Consider the following 11,985-nt stretch of genomic DNA (forward strand, 5'->3'; position numbering starts at 1 on the left):
TTTTAATTCTGTAAAAAGTATGTTCAGCATTCATTTCTGAATTGAATGAGAGCAGTTTCAAGCAATTTGGATCGAATTTTCACCTAATAGGCTTACTTCCATGTCTTCGCATTTTCCCCTTAGTTCTTCCACTAGCTTTAGGAGGTTGGTCACTGTAGTTTTCATTGTCTCCACCTCGTCCGACCATGCCGATAGCCCCTCTTCCTTGCCCTTAACCTTTTGTTTGTACCTGGTTGATTTCTGCATGAACTGCAGCCGCGTTAAATTCTCATTGCTTGTATCTCCTCCTTTAGTGACGCGAAATCCCCTGCTAGGGCACTCTAGTCAAGTCAAGGTCAAGTCAACTTTATTGTCAAATATGCTATACATGCTCGACATACAGCACAGATGAAATTTCAGTCCTCTCTGACCCACGGTGCAAACAGGCAATGCATAAATAAAAATAGAATAATTGAAAAAAAAAAACAGTATAAACACTCTAGATAAGAACTAGACATAGACTAAACACTCAGACAATATAAACAGTATAACCACTAGATAAGAACTAGACAGACTAAACACTCAAACGGTATAAACAGTATAAACACTCTAGATAAGAACTAGACAGACTAAACACACACACACACGTAAATTGGTGCAAATAAACAGTCAAGGGCACTTGAGGTATAGCAGGTAAACATGAAATAAGCAGTATAAACAATAAAACTAATAGCTGTTAAGGTGAGGTAGTGCGGAATAGTGCAAATGAGCGAGGTAAAGTGAAATGTGCGGTCCCTGAGTTCAGAGTGTTAATGAACGTTTTGTGTGTGTGTGTGTGTTGGGGGGGGGGACTGTGAGGGTGACGTGTCAGTTGCTGAAGGGGGGGCAGGGGGGTGTGGGAGCAGAATCTGTGGCAGGGGGCAGAGGGGGGAGGAGTGGCAGAACAGGGAGGGAGTTGAGCCTCCTGACCGCCTGGTGAAAGAAACTGTTCTTGAGCCTGCTGGTTTTGGCCCGGAGACTCTGCAGTCTCCTCCCGATGGCAGCAGACTGAAGAGGCGGTGAGATGGGTGGGTGGGGTCACCTGCAATCCTGATGGCTTTGCGGGTGAGGCGGGAGTTATAAATATCCATTAGAGAAGGGAGACACCAATGATCCTCTCAGCTGCTTTCACGATGTGCTGCAGAGTCTTGCAGCAGGACACGGTGCAGGTGCCGTACCACACGGTGATGCAGCTGGTCAGGATGTTCTTGATGGTGCATCTGTAGAATGTGTGCATGATGGGGGCCGGGGCTCTTGCTCTCCTCAGTTTGCGGAGGAAGTACAGACGCTGTTGGGCTTTTTTGGCCAGTGATGTGGTGTTGTTGCTCCAGGACAGGTCTTCAGAGATGTGCACACCCAGAAACTTGGTGCTGCTCACCCTCTCCACTGCAGCACCGTCGATAGATAGTGGAGCATGCTGGGTGTGCGCTCTCCTGAAGTTCACAACAATCTCCTTCATCTTCTCCACGTTCAGGTGGAGATTGTTGTCCTTGCACCACATGGCCAAGCGGCTCACCTCACTCCTGTAGATTGTCTCATCGCCATTGTTGATGAGACCCACCACAGTCGTGTCATCCGCAAACTTAATGAAGAGATTGGAGCTGGATGTTGGTGTGCAGTTGTGGGTCAGCAGAGTGAAGAGGAGGGGGCTTAGCACACATCCTTGGGGGGGCCCCCCGTGTTCAATGTGATGGTGCTGGAGGAGTTGCTGCTGACCTGTGCAGCCTGTGGTCTCCCCGTCAGGAAGTCCAGCAGCCAGTTGCACAGGGAGGTGTTGAGTCCCAGCTGGTGCAGTTTATGAATGAGCTGCTGAGGAATGATTGTGTTGAATGCTGAACTAAAGTCTATGAACAGCATTCTGACATACGAGTCTTTTGTCTCCGGGTGGGTGAGGGCTGAGTGGAGGGCAGTGGAGATGGCGTCATTGGTCGAATGGTTGGACCGATATGCAAACTGGAAAGGGTCCAGGGCGGGGGGGGGAGGGCAGACTTGATATGCCACATGACTAGCCGCTCGAAGCACTTCATTAAGTTCCTCCCTTATTACAGATGCTTGGTCTTTTCTCAGGTTAGAAAGGATATCAGCCTTAACTGATGCAACGTCCATGCTTGTTCTCCCAGGTGAAGGCAGGGTTGGTGGGGAGTTGCTTGAATTTTTCATCGAGGAGTTGTTGGAGTGGGTAGGCCTCATGTTAGCCAAACCATCATACTTGTATTAGGTATATCAGGTTAAAAATCAAATTAAATCCAAATTGCTTGAAACTGGTCTCATTGAATTCAGAATTGAATTCTAAACAACACACTTTTTAGAGAATTAAAATATGTTTATCAGTTCTTGAGATATTACAAATCAAAGATTGAAGAAATGGCTTCATTTTTTTTAGAAAACTGATGTAATATGTATTAGGATACCATGGTCCAAAATGGGACTGATTAACAAATGAGAGCAGATTTTTTTTCTTTTTTTTTCAAGATATTTACATGGAAATTGGCAAGCACATAGATGGTTGTGTATATATCAGAGCACAGGCACTTATGTATGCAATTACAAAGGAGCGCAAACTGCAAACGGAGCCAAATCGTGGAGCAGGAAATGGGTGGAGGTTGATCGATCAGCAAACAGCTTAGTACAGAGTAGACGTGATAATGAGATCGGGAATGAACGTAAACAGTGGTCTTAAACAGGAAGTCAATCAGAAAACAAACGGCTTAGTAAAGTCAGGTATGGGACACAGAATGATACTTCAGTGAGTGTTTTGAGTGGGGTTTAAGTAGGCGAGGTAATGAGCAGGTGAATTGGTGACAGGTGATGTAATCAGTACTCTGGTGATGAGGGGCGCTCATGAGGAGTGTTGTCTAGAGAAGCCATGTTTGGAGGCTGCTCTGAACTTAGGCTTTCAGCGTTTTTACTGACCGACACCCCCCGAGGAGCTCCCTCTGGGAGCAACCTCCTTCCTTGGTCAACCTCTTTTTTGGTCTAATGACAACTTTATTGAAATTCATTGATAAAATTCTAATTTACAATATATATAAACTCTTAAGAATTAAAAACACACATCACATCACATTATCTCTAGCCGCTTTATCCTTCTACAGGGTCGCAGGCAAGCTGGAGCCTATCCCAGCTGACTACGGGCGAAAGGCGGGGTACACCCTGGACAAGTCGCCAGGTCATCACAGGGCTGACACATAGACACAGACAACCATTCACACTCACATTCACACCTACGGTCAATTTAGAGTCACCAGTTAACCTAACCTGCATGTCTTTGGACTGTGGGGGAAACTGGAGCACCCGGAGGAAACCCATGCGGACACGGGGAGAACATGCAAACTCCACACAGAAAGGCCCTCGCCGGCCCCGGGGCTCGAACCCAGGACCTTCTTGCTGTGAGGCGACAGCACTAACCACTACACCACCGTGCCACCCCCAAGAAAAAAAAAATATATATATATAAAATAAAGAACAAAACTGGAAAAGAAAAAAAAACTATCTAATATCAGCAAGATTGGCATTAACAGTAAAATCCAATAAAAATTCATATTCATTGTTTTTAAAAAAAAAAGGAGTGCATGAACCTCTAATGCACATTTATTACTGCTTTCAAAATTTCAAAAGATAAGTTGGTTCTTATGTAAGTCATTGTGTCTGCATAGCCTTGCCCGGTTTTATTTGCTAATTTCTCGGCAAGAGTTGTAAGAAAGATCTGGCTTTCAACGCCCATTCCGCCATTACAGGGAGTGCAGAATTATTAGGCAAGTTGTATTTTTGAGGATTAGTTTTATTATTGAAAAACAACTATGTTCTTGATGAACCCAAAAGACTCATAAATATCAAAGCTGAGTATTTTTGGAAGTTGGAGTAGGGCTTTCTTAGTTTTAGCTATCTTAGGAGGATATCTGTGTGTGCAGGTGACTATAACTGTGCATAATTATTAGGCAACTTAACAAAAAACAAACATATACCCATTTCACTCATTTATTTTCACCAGGGAAACCAATATAACAACTCAACATTCACTAATATACATTGCTGGCATTCAAAAAAACAAAAAACAAATCAGTGACTAATATAGCCGCCTTTCTTTACAAGGACACTCAAAAGCCTGCCATCCATGGATTCGGTCAGTGTTTTGATCTGTTTGCGATCAACATTGCGTGCAGCAGCAACCACAGCCTCCCAGACACTGTTCAGAGATGTGTACTGTTTCCCCTCCTTGTAGATCTCACATTTGATGAGGGACCACAGGTTTTCTATGGGGTTCAGATCAGGTGAACAAGGAGGCCACGTCATTAATCTTTCTTCCTTTAGACCCTTTCTGGCCAGCCATGCTGTGGAGTACTTGGATGCGTGTGATGGAGCATTGTCCTGCATGAAAATCATGTTTTTCTTGAAGGATGCTGACTTCTTCCTGTACCACTGCTTGAAGAAGGTGTCTTCCAAAAACTGACAATAGGACTGGGAGTTGAGCTTGACGCCATCCTCAACCCGAAAAGGTCCCACAAGCTCATCTTTGATGATACCAGCCCATACCAGTACTCCACCTCCACCTTGCTGGCGTCTGAGTCGGACTGGAGCTCTCTGCCCTTTGCTGATCCAGCCACGAGCCCATCCATCTGGCCCATCAAGACTCACTCTCATTTCATCTGTCCATAAGACCTTAGAAAAATCAGTCTTGTGATACTTCTTGGCCCAGTCTTGACGTTTCATCTTGTGTGTCTTGTTCAGTGGTGGTCGTTTTTCAGCCTTTGTTACCTTGGCCGTGTCCCTGAGTATTGCACACCTTGTGCTTTTTGACACTCCAGTGATGTTGCAGCTCTGAAATATGGCAAAACTGGTGGCGAGTGGCATCTTGGCAGCTTCACGCTTGACTTTCCTCAGTTCACGGGCAGTTAGTTTGCGCCTTTTTTTTTTCAACGCGCTTCTTGCGACCCTGTTGACTATTTTGAATGAAGCGCTTGATTGTTCGATGGTCACGCTTCAAAAGCTGGGCAATTTTAAGAGTGCTCCATCCCTTTGCAATATATGTCACTATTTTTGACTTTTCTGAGTCCGTCAAATCCCTCTTCTGACCCATTTTGCCAAAGGAAAGGAAGTTGCCTAATAATTTTGCACACCTGATATAGGGTGTTGATGTCATTAGACCACACCCCTTTTCATTACAGAGATGCACATCGCCTGGTATGCTTAATTGGTAGGAGGCTTTCAAGCCTATGCAGCTTGGAGTAGGCCAACATGCATAGAGAGGGTAATGTGGTCAACATACTCATTTGCCTAATAATTCTGCACTCCCTGTAGTTCCAAAAATTAAAGGTGTGAAAGAACCCATTTCCACGTCTAGAATCCTTTGTTGGTACTTTCTTTTCTTTTCTTGTTCCTGCTCCTTGAAGATTGTTGAGGTTGTCTTGTTCTGGTTGCACTTGGAGTTTACATGCGAGACTTGTACATCGAAAAATGCTGTAACTCCTCGTTGCCAGAAACCCCCAGCTTTAATGTCCAGGCGTGCATCTTGACTTGTAGTTGTAGATTTTAGATCAAAGTGTCCTTCATTTAATGGAATCAGCTGAGGCTCAGCTTGGACATTATGGCAAACTTTGCTCAATAGTGTAAACCTCTTTTTTGGTGCAGGCTTGTCGGGGTGCAGGCTGTGGAATTCTTGCATAAGGATGGGGGTCTAAGATGTCCTTGGAACTGACCCAACTATGTTCCTCAGGGCTGTAACCCTCCCAGTTGACCAAGTACTTGAGTTGTCCCTGTCTGTGGTGGGAATTGAGGATCTTGCTGACCTGATAGATGGGTTCTCCTTTGATGTCTGTCTGGGGAGGGGGCTTCTTGGGTGGGTGTCTCAGAGGCTAGGGGACCTTGGATAGCAGGTTTGAGGCAGGAGATGTGAAATGTGAGAGCCATCATACTGTGAGGAGGGAACTTGAGCCTGTATGAGACATTATTGATCTTGCGTAGCACTTTGCATGGGCCGATGTATCTAGCTTTTTGCAGGAGTTGGGTTTCCTGAGGTCCTTAGTAGAGACCCATACTCAGTCACCTGGGACATACTCTGGGGTGGCACTTCAGTGCTTGTCAGCGTTAGGGGTGGGCAAAAATATCGATACGGCGATATATCGCGATACTTTGTCTTCCGATTCAATATCGATACTCAATTTGAATATCGATTATTTTTTCAAATAATAAATCATGTTTCAGACGGGTTGTAAATCCAGTACGACTTCCGCACCTCCGCTCCGCGAGGTGTCACTGTGCCGCTACCTCACTGCAAGGCACTCTTCGTCTTCTCTTTTTTCCCCGGCGGTTGCAGTGAGGAAAAAAAAACAAGCAAGCATGGCTGTTAACGTAAACCTAGAGACGCCGCTGAACTTTAAGGCAGATGTTTGGAGGTACTTTGGATTCCAAAGGAAAGGAGAAAAAAACAGTGAGCTGGACAAAGAGTACGCACTTTGCAAAACCTGTTTTGCTCCAATTAGATATTCAGGTAACACAACAAACTTGCGAACTTACTTAGCACGACACCACCCCGACATATTAGCTCAGCCGGAGCCACCGAAACCCGACCCGAAGCAAACTACACTGGACAGCGCCAAAGTCCTCCCGTCTACTTCAGTGATGTGTGACTTACTGTAACTGTGAACTTAATTTTGTTATTTAAGGCCAAAGGCAAGAAGCTGCACTTTTATTTTGCATTTTCAATTTTAGTGTGTGTAAGACACTGCATTTTATTTTGAGTATTTACTCTAAGTTGAGAAGAAACATGATTCACTGAGGTTTCAATTCAGTTTCAGTGTGTGGACACTGACCCACACTGCACTTTGTTTCATAATTGTGCTCAGGGAGACTAAGATGCACACTGCACTTTTCAATGTGTTTCAGACAGTGTGTTGTTCCTGCAAATATGTTGTAACTTGGGCTTGTATAGTTACAATAAAATGGCATGGATAATTTGAATTACATTGTTTTAACTCTGTTTGTCCCATGAATTATCACTATCATCTGATGTACATACAACTCGGATTTTAAGATGCATAATGCATTTTACATTTTTCAGTGAACTATGTAGAATATCGCAGTATCGTATCATGACTCAAGTATCATGATGCGTATCGTATCGTGAGGTCCTTGGCAATACCCACCCCTAGTCAGCGTAGTGCTTGTACTTGTTGACATTCACTAGTATCCGATGAACCTCCTCCCATAGCTACTGACTCCTCTGGAACCAGGAGTCGATGGCCGGAATCTGCATAGGGGTATCATCCCACGGGAAAAGTGGAGGTTTGTATCCAACTATGCACTGGAACGGGGTTAGCGGAGTGGCTGAATGCTTGAGCGAGTTTTGTGCATACTCTGCCCATGGAAGAAGTCATGCCCAGTCCTTCTGATTCCGCATGCAAAATGTGTGGAGGAAACAACCCACCTCCTGGTTTGCTCATTCAACTTGGCTGTTGGACTGTGGGTGATACCCAGAAGTGAGGCTGATGAACATTCCTAGTCTGTCCATGAACTGTGACCATAGTCTAGAAATGGAGCTGGTGACCCTGGTCACTGACTATGTCCTCAGGGATACCATAGTAGTGGAAGATATGTGTAGATAAGAGTTCAGTGGTTTCGAAGGCAGTGGGATGAGCTTAAGTGTTTTAGAGAATCTATCGATGATGACCAGAATAACCATGTTGCCTTGCGAGTGACGTAGGTCGGTGATGAAGTCGATAGCAATGTGTGACTAGGGTCGCTGGGGTATTGAGAGAGGACATAGCTTACCGGCAGGGGGAGCTCTGGGAACCTTGGCCTGGGCACAGACAGAGCACGATGAGACAAAATGGTTGATGTCCAATATCATGTTTTCCTACCAGTACTTGTTCTGGAGCAGCTGGTAAGTGTGATGGCTGCTCCATCCATCAGTGTCTGGTGGCAGGAGAGGAGTGCGTTGAGGTGATGAGTTTGCCTCTGAGTTTGGGTGGAACATGCAAAAGTCCGGGCGGACAGTTTTCAGGAGGGCTTGTGGGTTGTGCCTGTCTGATCTCCTTGTCGATGTCCCAGGCTGTGGCTTGCAGGAAACCTTCAGGTGGAAGGATTGTGAATGGGTTCAGAAGAGTGTGGTGAGGATGTGTTGACTTGGGAGAGAACATCTGCCTTGGTGTTTCTGGAACTGGGGCGATAGGAGATGGTGAACTGGAACCTAATGAAGAATAGAGCCCACTTGGCCTGACTGGGATTCAAACGCTTAGTAGTCTTTCAGTATTCCAGGTTCTTGTGGTTGGTCAGGAGCTCTCCAACCAGTGTCTCCATTCCTTTAGGGCCAGCTTGACAGCCAAGAGCTCTCGATTTCCAATGTCGTAATTCCTTTCTGCGGGCGTGAGCTTCTTGGAGAAGAATGTGACTGGGTGAAGCTTGGGTTTCTATCCTAAATGTTGAGACAAAGCCCCTTCTGATGTGTCCCCCTCCACAATTAAGGTTTAGAAGGGTCTTGATGTTGTAGAATGGAAGCTGTGGTAAATGCCGACTTGAGCTGGTTGAAGGTCTTATCAGCTGCAGGGTTCCAGTGGAGGCGACTGGGTCCGTTCTTCAGGAGTGAGGTGAGAGGGGCTGCAGTGGTGTGAACCTGTGGATGAACCGACGATAGAAATTTGCAAACCCTGGGAAGCATTGCAACTCCTTGACAGAAGTGGGAGTGGGCCACGTCACAGCTTTGACTTTGGCCTGATCCATGCTCACCCCTTCCGAAATGATAATGTAACTTAGGAATGAGATCTGGGTGACATGGAATTCACATTTTTCTGTTTTTACATATAGGTGGCTCTGGAGCAGGCGTGAGAGCACTGACCTGATGTGCTTGTGGTGGATGTTCTCCTCTGGGGAGTAGATTAAGATGTTGTTGATATACAATATGTGATAATGAACCTCCCCAACATGACCCCGAGCATGTCATTTATGAGACACTGGAAGACACTGGCATGCAAGAAAGGTCATGTGGCATGACCGGGTACTCGAAGTGGCCTGCGGTGGTGCTAAATGCAGTTTTCCATTCATCACCCTCATGGATCCTGACCAGGTTGTCGGCACTACGAAGGTCTAGTTTAGAAAAGATCTTGGCTGATTTGAGCTGTTCTAGGGCTGAAGGTACCAGTGGGAGTGGATAAGGGTATTTCACTGTGATCTGGTTCAGGCCCCGCTAGTCTATGCATGGCTGAAGACCCCCTCCTTTCTTCTCGACAAAGAAGAACCCTGCTGAGGCTGGAGATGTCAAGGGTCTAATGTACCCCTGCTACAAGGCTTCTTGTATGTATTCTTCCATGGCAGCTTATTCAGTTAGGGACAAAGGGTAAATGCAGTTACAAGGAGGAGTTGTACCTGGGAGGAGGTCAATAGCACAGTTGTGAGGAGGTAGACCACAGGCTTTCCCTTTACTGAAAATCTCCCCTAAGTCGAGGTAACGGGGGGGAACATTGTCGACGGAGTCAGGCTGGGGGCTCTCTACAGAGGTGGATGGGAGCGTTAGTTGGGGAAGTTTTAAACAATTCTGTAAACAGGAAGGAGACCACTGAAGAATGTCCCGTTATTGCCATGATAGAGGATCATGGAGTTGGAGCCAAGGATAGCCTAATATTATGTCATGGTGTTCAGTAGGAGTGATAAGTAGGGATATGTGCTCAGTATGAACGGCTCCTACTTGAATCTCAAGGGGAGTCGTGCGCATGGAGAACAAATCTTCTATGGGACCCCGTCCATGGCCTTTTGCGTGACTGGTCTCAGAAGTTCGTGGGTGGTCAAGGTGGTATTTCTGGACAATTGTGTTTATGAAGTTTCCTTCTTCCCCCAAGTCAATGAATGCAGAAAGCACATGGGTTGAGTCTGGCAGCTTTAGTAACACAGGCACTTGAAGAGTGTGAGTTGTGAGTAGTGTCTGAACTCACTGGGTTAGGTGGGCTGGTAGTTTTGCTGGGCTGGCTATCCCACAGGGATCGAATGGGGCATTTGGAGATCTGATTGCTGGCTTCTCTGCAGTAAAAACAGAGGCCCTCTTGTCATCTTCTTTCTCTTTCAGAACATTGTAGTCTTGTATGTGAGACCTCCACAGGAGTTACTGGGCTCATGTTGTGAGAGGGAACAGGAGGTTACTGTAATGAGGGCCACTTACGAATGAGATCTTGTCAGATGGCAAGTCAATAAGAGAATCCAGATAGAGATGTTAGTCACGGCAGGCCAGCTCGCTGAGCATTTCTGGATGCAAACCCTGGTGAAACGTGGCTTTCAGTGCTGGCTTATTCTAGCTGCTGCCACCAGCTAAGGTGTGGAAGTCCAGTGCATACTCCAACACTTCTCTCTCCCTGTTGGATCGTTAATAGGTTCTCTCCAACTTCTATTCCCTCAGGCTGGTGGTCAAAAACTCTCGTGAAGGGCTCCAGAAAATGGTCATAAGACATGTGTTCACCCCCATGCTGCCACACCACACTTGCCCACTGGAGAGTTTTACCTGTGAGAAGACTGATGAACTGAGAAAGCTTATGTTCATCATTCACCCCCGTGAGAGATGAAAAATACAGTGAACACTGAAGGAGGAATCCCTTGCAGTTGGAAAACTTTCTGGAAAACTTCTCTGGCAGAGGAATACTTTGAGATGCACCAGCGGGTGACGAGGGGCATGTGAGGATGGCCTGTGACACTACAGCAGTGAGCTATGACAACCTGGTGTTGAGATTGCTGATCATCTGCTGGTGCTGTTCTAACAAATGCCCCGTGCATTGATCGCAGTCTGTTTAGCCTCCTGTACTGCATCCATAGATGCTGAAGTATCCTGTCAAAGCACAGGCGCTTATAGATGCAATTTCAGGGGAGAGCAGGTGTGGCACAAACTGAGCAGGAATCATTGTCAGGAAATGGGTGGAGGTTGATCGATCAGCAAACAGCTTAGTATAGAGTAGATGTGAAGATGAGGTCGGAAATGAACGTAAACAGTGGTCTTAAACAGGAAGTCAGTCAGAAAACAAACAGCTTAGTAAAGTCAGGCACAAGACACAGATCGATATTTCACAGTGAGTGAGTGGGGTTTAAGTAGGTGAGGTAATTGGCAGGTGAATTGGTGACGGGTAATGTAATCAGTACTCTGGTGACGAGAGGTGCTGTGACTCATAGGGAGTATAGTCTGGAGCAGACATGTTTGGAGGCTGCTCTGAACTCAGGCTTTCAGCATTGTTACTGACTATACTGAATTCAAAATTTGAAAATAAGTAAAAATCAATTATGCAAATTAGCATTACATATGCAACTTACATCTCCTCTCATTATCTCTAGCCGTTTTATCCTGTTCTACAGGGTCACAGGCAAGCTGGAGCCTATCCCAGCTGACTACGGGTGTACGGTTTTATTAAACTAACTACATTAATTTAATAACTCCCACTGTAAAGGGTGTTCTTAACTGATGAAACAGTGTCACACTCAAGCTCGGACATCCAATTACTGTCTTCCATGTGTTTATTTTTCCATAAGCATACACCTGAACAGTAACCATGCCGTTCGCCAGGTAATCAACAGAAATGACACAAAATGAAACAAAGCCACAATATTAATGAGACGGACATATTATCTACTCTACAATCCGCATACATTAACATAACTATAGTATTCAACATAAATTTTAATCACATTGTATACATCTCTTAACTCGCCAGCTCAGCTTCACCAGTCAAAACAATGGCATACTTTCAAAAGAAGATCCGGCAGGTTACTACATCCACCCCAAATAACGTACAGGGGGGATTGCTACCACAAGAGGTCGCTATGAAATTAAATGTGGGATAACTTCACACCTCCCACTTGGGCTACTTGTCCTTTACCAAGTAGGCCACAATAACTATTATTAATTACTACAACAATGTAATACACAGAATATGCAAAACCTCTCGGGTGACAAAATAAAGAAACAGCATATAACTGTTCAGTAAAACAGATTCAGTCTAAGTC

This window comes from Neoarius graeffei, chromosome 2 (genome assembly GCF_027579695.1).
Source record: "Neoarius graeffei isolate fNeoGra1 chromosome 2, fNeoGra1.pri, whole genome shotgun sequence".
Classification (NCBI taxonomy): Eukaryota; Metazoa; Chordata; class Actinopteri; order Siluriformes; family Ariidae; genus Neoarius; species Neoarius graeffei.